Here is a 9,379-nt window from a genome sequence, read left to right as displayed (position 1 = left end):
CTACCCTTTAGTACAAGAATACCCTGTCTTGCTCCTCAGCTTTGTTTTTAATTATCTAAAGTGCAAATCCTTAGAACAGAATTTATTTCTAATTTGTGGAGTAATAACACAATTTTGCAGGATTCAATTATAGTAAATTATATTTTCATAATACAATCCTTAGAAAATTATTAAATTTGCTTAACTTGTACAGATGAAGTTTTGAAAGTTATAGGCTTTTCTTTCAAGGTCAAATCAAGTCTTCTAAAACTGATGAACCTGTTTTGTCACTATAGATATAAATTTTTTAATGACTTATTAGACACTTGATTCACATACTAAAATCTTTCAAGATTGGTTGGAACAAGCTGAATGTGTGAGACTATGAGTCTAATTTTTCAACAGTATATTTTATGAAATCTAAATATGACCTGCATTGAGATGTGATGTAAGTGTAAACTATACATCAAACATTGAAAGCTAAATATGAAAAAATGCATTAATAACTTTATACTAATTACACTTTGAAATGAGAATATTTTGGATACATTATACTAAAATATGTGACAGATTAATAGTACCTATTATTTTACTTCATACTAAAAATTTTTTTAGATAAGAATTACATATATGGATAGCATTATATTTCTACTGGATTATGTAGATATAGATTTAAATACCAAGAATGGTCAACTTGGCCTCATTGACATTCATAGAACACTGCACTCCACAACTGCAGAATACACATATTTTTATGTGCACATGGAACATTTACCAAAACTCATTATGTGTTGGGTTTAAATCTAGTTTCAATACATTTCAAATTATTGAAATTATTCAAAGTAACTTCTAAAGCTTATGATGAAATTTGCTGCAATTTTAATATTGGAAAAAAGCAGAATCAATAAAAATGCCCAATGTCAATGTAATACTCAAGCAAACAAAAACATGCCAGTGGATTTATCTTATACAATCATTAAAATAGAAAGAATAAACAAAATAAGGTTTCAGATGATAAATAAATATTGCATTAAAACATAGCACTCAAAATAATAGTCTTACACATATATAAGCAGTATGCATCTTTTAGATAAATATTATGCAGAGTAGGACATAAAACTTAAATAATTTCATCTGGTCCAGATAAAATGAACTTTATTCACATATTTTCTGTGAAATAGTATATAAATATTATACCTTAGAGAGATATTATTTTCAGTAAAATGGTTAAACACTATTTTAAAACTTTTTTTATTAACTTAAAAAAACGAGATCTTACTCTAATAGTATTCCTGAATAGCATAAACATGGAAAGGCACAATAGCTCAATGAGTAGCAATGTAATTTCAACTTTCTAATCAGATTTTTTAAGACTCAACTTGATTTCTTATTCAAATAATGAGATTTCTGAAATAATAATTCAGCATTCACTCACAAAAAAAAAAACTAGAATTTTCTACCACTGGAATATAATAATGGGATTTACTTTTTAAGAAATTCATTAATAAAGTAACAATTATGACTCATAAATAGATTAAATGTTTTTTCTTAATTTCTGGGCCAACTGGTGAATTGGGAAAGGGATTCTTTTTTTCTTTTTTAGAAAGTCAAATGGAAACTACTTTTAGGAAAAGCAAATGAACCATTCAGGTTATTTGGGTTCAATACATGCAAAAATAAGATAGAAAACAAGCCATTATAGAAACTGACACTTTGCTTTATATTTGCACGTTCAGAACTTGTTTAGCAAAGACCAAGAATGTGTGAATGTTGTCCACCAGTTGGCTGATTTAGAAGTGTGCTCTAAAAGTCTCTAGTAGTCTAAACTTTTAATTGGACACTAAAAAAAAATCACTTGCAGTAATCAAAAAGTTCAATTTTATAAATAAAAAGGATAATAAGCAAGAAGATTTCAAAAAGCTATATTTATTTAAAGAGCAAAGACTAAATTGGCTTACTAGGGAGAGTACAGTGAATTACCTGCAAACTCTTCCACAGAGCACTATGCTCCTATTAAACGTGTTGGAAGAGAGTCTTTGCAAGACCCACAGAACAGTTTTCTTCTCTCCAAAGCAGCTTTGTTCCCCTTCACTTCAGAATGGTAAAGAACTCAGATTCCTCTGTTTTCTAAATTGCCCTCTGTCTGACCTTACTATTTTATCATTATTTTTTCTAGTTTTACTTTTATTATTGACATTTTTATGGCACTGTCTTCTTCCTTTAAGTTGTCTCAAAAAACTATTCCTGTGTGAACTCGTATGATAATTTTTGAAGAAAAAATCCAAATAGATGGATTAAATAAATATTAACTTTGCCACTTTCTTCATTGTCAAGATCCTGCAATATAGCTGTGTTTCATGACTAACCACTCTTCCTTTCCTTTCTTCTTACCCAGGTCTGAGATGACTTGTATCTTCTTGTGCAATGACTGCTGTGTACTACAAGTTAATAAATGTAGTTGTCCTTAACATAATGGTCGATGCCTTCTCTTGGATTCATGCATTCGTTTTTTTATTCACAAAGTAGAAGGCCCAGTTGAAAGTCATGGAGAGCACTTCCTTGCCACCAGCCTCTCATACTGGGAGAATGTAAGCACAATGGTTTATGGGTCATCATATTCCTCACTCATTTGCCACTGCCTTTGGGGTCTGAGGGTGAGCCAGAGCTCAGTGAATAAGCAGTCATCACAGGTAGACTGATGGCATTGGAAATTATATGCAAAGCATGGAATAGAAAGGTTAATATAAAAGTATAAATGAATTTTAGCAAGATAGCTTAATTCAAAGAGACACACGAGAGAGGAACCCCCCCAAAAAACAGAATTATCTTTTGGAGGGCAGACTCACTGTAGTACAGGCATCCCCCACTAGGTGAGTGTTCTAGGAATCCATCAACATCAGTATACTAGCTAGCACTGTTTGAAGAGGTTGCATTAGACTTCAGTTAATTTTTTTTTTTTACATTCTTTCCATGCATTTGCCCATTTCATGACAGGTCATTCACCAGCGCGCCTGCCCACACCATGCTGTGAGTTCAGCATCTTTTTTTTTTGAGTGAGAAAGGGGGATTTATTGAGAGGACAGAAAAGCTCCCATAGTAGGAGGAGGCCTGAAGGGGTTGCCCAAGTACAGAAATTTTGGACCAAACACCACATGATCCCTGTGCCTCTCCCTCCCTGTTCACCCATTCTTGTCCCAAGCAACATTTTTTTGTTTCCTGAATGAAGAAAGCCCTCAAAGGGAACTGTTTTGCCAATGTGGGAGAGGTGAAACAAAAAATGGCAGAAACACTAAAAGCCATCAAAATTGACAAGTTCAAAAACTGTTGAACAATAGAAAAAGTGTCTCAATAGGTGTATTGCATCGAACAGAGAGTGTTTGAAGGTGACTGAAGTTTAAACATGTAAAAATCAATGCACAATTTTTTATAAATAAATTCTGGGTTTTTTGGGTCCCCCCTCATAATTATAGCAAATCACAGATCCACAGAGTCAGCCATAAAACTTAGTAATTTCGTCTGGTCCAAAGTGCTAGTGATTTTTACTCATTCATTTTCTCTGAAACATACTAAAGGTATGGTCAACTATTCATTTTTGTCTTTAATACTTTGAGAGAATAAAAGTGAGTTGACTGTCCTTATTGAGACCTGTGTAAGATTTTTCTAAAAGGGTGCACCCCACAGTGTGCATATGGACATAGACTCACACCTTTCCAGAGGTAGCAAATGGCATGAAGAGTGATAAAACACTGTTGTTCCTGACATATGACACCCACCAAAATCTACTTTCCTGTAACTAACATGTATTTCTTCCAGAAGTTTAAATGTGTGCAAATCTTGAAAACCATATGATTCATAAAGATAAATGTGCCAAAGTATATTTTGAGTCTAGTAGCCACTGATGGTGTCACCAAAAACCTGGTGGAGGGAAGTAACACAGTGTTATTTACATGAATATAGGCAACCTCTATAACTAATAATATTACAGATCTAGCAACTAATTTTTTAAAGTCAGAGACTTGCTATACATTGTAGGCATTGATACCATTAATTTTTTTAATAGAAGATAATATAACCAACAATAAATAACAACCAAAAAAGTGATGAACTTGGAAGTCTGGCAGATCTGTCACCTTCTAACTGTTCGACTTTGGAGAAATTTCAAGCCCTCACTGGATCTCAGTTTCCTCAGCAGCTGCTCAATAAATATATTTCCAGCTGCTTTATTCCCTCAACTATAACAAAATCCTGATGAAAACTTTTGTGAACCAGCAGGACTTGAAGATAAGTACACTAATTTGCATTTCTTTGAACTATATGTTATAATACAAAGTCAAATTATGTTTTGTCTTTTGTGATAGGCTGAATGACAGTTTTCCAAAGATGTCCACTTTCTAATCCCCAGAACCTATGAATATGTTACTTTACGAAGCAAAAGAGACTCTGTGGATGCCATTATATTAATGATTGTGAGACTGGGAGGGTATCATCCTGGATTATCCAGGTAAAACCAATATAATCCCAAGGCTCTTTAGAAGAGAGAAGATGTCTGATGGAGCAGAGATCAAAGAGAGAGAGAAGTGAAGAGAAGATGCTAAACTGCCAACTTTGAAGCTAAAGGAAGGGACAACTAGCCAAGAAATGGAGGCAATCTTCAGATGCTAGAAAAGGGAAAGAGAGAATTCTCCCCTAGAGCATCCAGAACCCTGCTTAACACTTTGATTTTGGAACTTCTGACAGCCAAACTATAAGGTAATACATTTATGTTTTTTTAACATTACTAAATTTGTGGGTAATTTGTTATAGCAGCAGTAAACCTTTCAACACTAATTCCAACTCAAACAATTCCACATTGAACGAAGCAGTGTTCTACCCAGCTGAGAGTAAGTTCCTTGGAAAAAAATTGGCAATGTATGTCAATAGACCAAAAATGTTTGCATTATTTGAAACAATCATATCACTTCTAGAACTCAGTTCCAAATAAATAATCATACACTTGGACAATGCTTATCCTGGTATGATTTATAATTTTTAAAAATTGTAAATATAAATGTCTAATGATAAGGGCGTGGCTACATAAATTATGTAGCATGTAAATTATGTATAAAACATTATGCTGCAATTTAAAATATATTCAGACATGTTAATTATATAAAAAATAATTACAGACAATTATTTTAATATCTATTTTAATAATAAGTAACAATAATAACTCACAATTTTTATGTGCAATACATCCTCAATTGCATTTTTTAAATGCCTTGGATAGAAATGAAATGACAAGAGAAAGTCCAACAAAATGTATAGGGTGGTTATCCTTTAAATGAAGAGTAATTTTTATTTTTCAAACTGATATCTTTGTATATTTCCCAAATTTTCTATCAAAATTAGTAAAAAGAAATGCAACTCATGCCATAGTACAATATGAAAACAGATTACTAATGAGAAAGGAACTCCTGACATAACAGGAAAATGCCAATCCAAAAAGAACCAAAAAAAAAAATCTACACATTTAAGAATTTTAATATGTTTTTAAAATATAGTGATACCTAATTAATCAAGGGAAATTATGTGTTTCACATATGTAACTTTCTAGATAATTGAAGCCATTTGCTTTACATCCTAGTTCAGAGATCTTAATACTATTATGGAGGTAATTTTGGAATCATGAGTTATACATTTCTACCCATCAGTAAAATAGGAGTAATATACATGATTTGTAGGATCATTTGATATTGAGCACATCATTTAAGCTTTCTGTATTTCTGACTCCTTACTTATAATTTAGAAATAAAAATTCATACTCTGCTACCACAGAAGGTGTTTGTGAGCAGCAAATGAGACCATATATATATTAAAGGATCTTTAAAACTGCAAAGCACTATACAATAATAAGAAATGTAATTGTTGCATTCTAGGTAGTTCAGAGTTTCTTTTTGTTTTGTTTTGTTTTTTAAGTTGGAGTCTCACTCTGTCGCCCAGGAGTGAGTGGCACACTCATGGCCACCTCAGCGTTGACCTGCAGGGCTCATGCAATCCCTCTACCTCAGCCTTCCAGGTAGTCGAAACTGCAGGCACACGCTACCATGCTGGCTAACTTTTTTTTTTAATGTTGTAGAGATGAGGTGTCGCCAAGTTGCCCGGGCTGGTCTCGAACCCACCAGCTCAGACAAGCCATTCGCCTAGGCCTCCCGAAGAGCTGGGATTACAGGATGAGCCACCGATTCCGGCCAGTTCAGGGCTATTGTAAGCACCAATATTTGCTGGATGCTAGAATAAACCATGCCTTGCAAGTTGTCTAAATACTCAGTGCTAATTGTTCCTTACTTTATAGACCAATATACCATACTTTTGTGAGTTAAGTCCTCATTTTAGAATCTATGCTGTGGTAATTTTTTTTTTTTTAAGCATAGGGGGTCGGTAGGGGCATAAGAGCTGAATGTACAGGACTAAAATGACATAAACACATGTGTGTATGTTTATATATGCATACACATATATGTATCCTCTATTTTTGTTTATTAACGTTTTCATTATATTAAAAAGGAGTTCTCTCTTTGAAAGAATCAGTACACTATTTTTTATATAATTAAATCTTTGGTCATAAATCTTAAAATAACCTACTCTGTACCCTCATGTCAGGAAAAATTCTCTCACATAGTCTTGCGAGACTTCTTGCCACCCCAATTCAATCCTCTAGGATTTATGTTTCTTCTATACACATGGAAGATATAGGACTCAATTCTGAGAAGAGAAGCTATGAGAAAAATGAAACATGCTGACTCCTTGGGGTTATTTTATTTGCACTTTCTGAGTCATTTTGAATCACACAGGTAAAAGTCAGGGTTTAAATTAGACGATTTCTGGCTGGGCAAGTTATACTGTTCCTAAAATGGAACCCGGAGAAAAGAGGTGTGACAATAATATAAAATGACTCATCACGGCCACAATTAGACTTTCTCCATCGCCTGCCAAGTGCTTGACAGTTCTGGGTGCGCAGAGCTGCACCGACTCTGTAAAAGGCTCCCTTGACTTCTGGTAATCTTCTTCAGTTACTGAAAAGTATCGATCCTGTTTCCACACATCTCAACGTTAATCGGCTTCTTCTCAAGTGTCCCCATGAACAGCTTGACCTGTTAAATAGGCAGAGATGATTCCTATTAATATTTTCTCTCTTCTAAGTTGAAGAGTTAGACACCACCCACTGAGACAACTTTTAATTTGTTCTTAAAATAGGACAAGCATTTCTGGATGGCCCACTCATATAAGTTCCTATCATGGATAGTGATTCAGCAATAGAACTGGTACCAAAAGACATGGCGGGACAGGGTAAGACCTAGAAGGAAACAAAAAGATCACACAAGAGGCAGAATAGGTCATATGGGCTTTGGGATCAATGAATTTAAATCCCTGATCCATCACTTCTTAGCTATTTTCAGTTATCAATAAAAATGGAAATAAAGAACACAGAAATTCCATTCTCAACATATTTCCCTTAAGAATGCAGGAGAAGAAACTTTCATTATAGGACATTGACATTTCTGGTTGCAGCATATATGCAATCTTCAATTTAAAATATTGCTATTTAAAAATCCAAAATACCTATAAGAAAACAATACAGGCCAGGCCCAGTGACTTACACCTCTAATCCCAGCAAGTTGGAAGGCTGAAGTGGGAGGATGGCTTGAGGCCAGGAGTTTGAGACCTGTCTGGGTAACAAAGTGAGATCCTCCATCTCTACAAAGAATAGAAAAACTAGTCAGGCTTGGTGGTGCATGCATGTAGTCCCAGCTATTTGGGAGACTGAGGCAAGTGGATCACTTGAGCCCAGGAGATCAAGGCTGCAATGAGCTAAAAGGGAAGGAAGGAGGGAGGGAAGGAAGGAAGGGAGGGAGGACAATACAAAGAAACTAATCAGTCTCTTTGTGGTTTTGTTTTTGGCTTTTGGTTTGCTGGTACGTTATGAAAATCAAAATCTAGATCAATAGAAGAAGATAGATTTCAATAACCTCCACCATGGCCTGTGTTCCTCGGGACAATACTTTCTCCTATTTTTCAACTGAGTCTTCTTGAAGAACACAGGTTGTGTTCACTGCATTGCTGTATGTGCTATAGCATACTAAACAGTGCTAGGCACACGGTAGACGTTCAATAAATATCAATCGAAAGAACTTGGGATTCTATCATTCCCAGTACCTGTGAATGCTTCCTTTGACAGTTATGCAAGTTTTTATTCTTTTTTTGCAGATGTCATCAATTAGGTTTGCCCTTTCTAAGAGAACTTAACTCTATTTTTCTGGAGTGTCTTTATTTGAATTTCATACTTCTGTTGTAAAAACAAGATGATGCCTTCAAGCCTCATCATTATGAATGAAGAGAGGTGCAATTGACATTATACCTGCTCCAGAAATCTTCCAAGACATTGGACGTCCCAAGGATGTCAAGGGAAACAGACAGCCTTGGGGTAATGTCTCACCCACCAGAGGAGGAAGGGAGAACTGTTATATTTGGTCTAAGAACATGCTTCCACTTGACTGTCTACCTAACTATCCTCAACATCAGGGGTAAAGAGGGGGACCCAAAAACACACACTCTCCAACTCCCTATGGTGAGAACATCACTCCCATCTTCTTCCTTAGATCCACATTATTCATTTTATTTCTATTTATGAAAATTACCCCAAAAGCTCCAAGCCGCATGGTCACCCCTCATCTCCCACGTTGTAAGGGTCTGCTCACCCCCAATTCTGTGCATCTCTTCCACCTTCCCCTGATCCTGAGATCTTTCCACTGTGTTATCTGGATCCATGGCAAATCATAGAGGGCTAATTTCCCTTACCATCATCCTCTGCTCTGAGTGCCCTCTCACCTTCTTCTTGTTCAAACAGAAATGTGGTCCTCAGAAGGACACTGTGTTCCCTGCAGTGCACTCCAGCAGTGGTTGTTTTCCTTCAGGTCTGAGGGGAAATGTGCCACCCTTTCCTGTCCTCAGTCTCCATGCTTCTCTCAGGCCATTATCTTTCCTTCAATTTGGAATGTCATTATAACTGTCATCCACCGCATCTTCCAAGGAAACACGTGGTTCACTGTTACTCCAATACTATTTTGGTCCTAATTCTCAGTCATTTCAATAAACATGTAATTGAGATGCCCAACACCTAGACCACGCCCAAGGTTAGCGCCTACGACCTCATCTTTACTATCCTTTACAGAGCTGTACACCCTTCACAACCTCAGGGGTGCCCTCTCACTCTCGGTCCACCCCATCCTACCTGTGTAGCTCGCTCCCTCCAACGCCTTTGCCAACTATTTTTCCACCCCACTGACACCTACAATCCATTGATTCTTAAGTCTCTTTGTTGTTCCTCCCCCTCCTTAATGGTTTCACACCCCTCCTTACCCAA

This window comes from Carlito syrichta, unplaced genomic scaffold, assembly GCF_000164805.1.
Source record: "Carlito syrichta isolate Samal-C Ts95f unplaced genomic scaffold, Tarsius_syrichta-2.0.1 Scaffold305794, whole genome shotgun sequence".
Classification (NCBI taxonomy): Eukaryota; Metazoa; Chordata; class Mammalia; order Primates; family Tarsiidae; genus Carlito; species Carlito syrichta.
The sequence above is the reverse complement of the archived record's forward strand: the minus strand, read 5'-3'. Positions refer to the sequence as shown.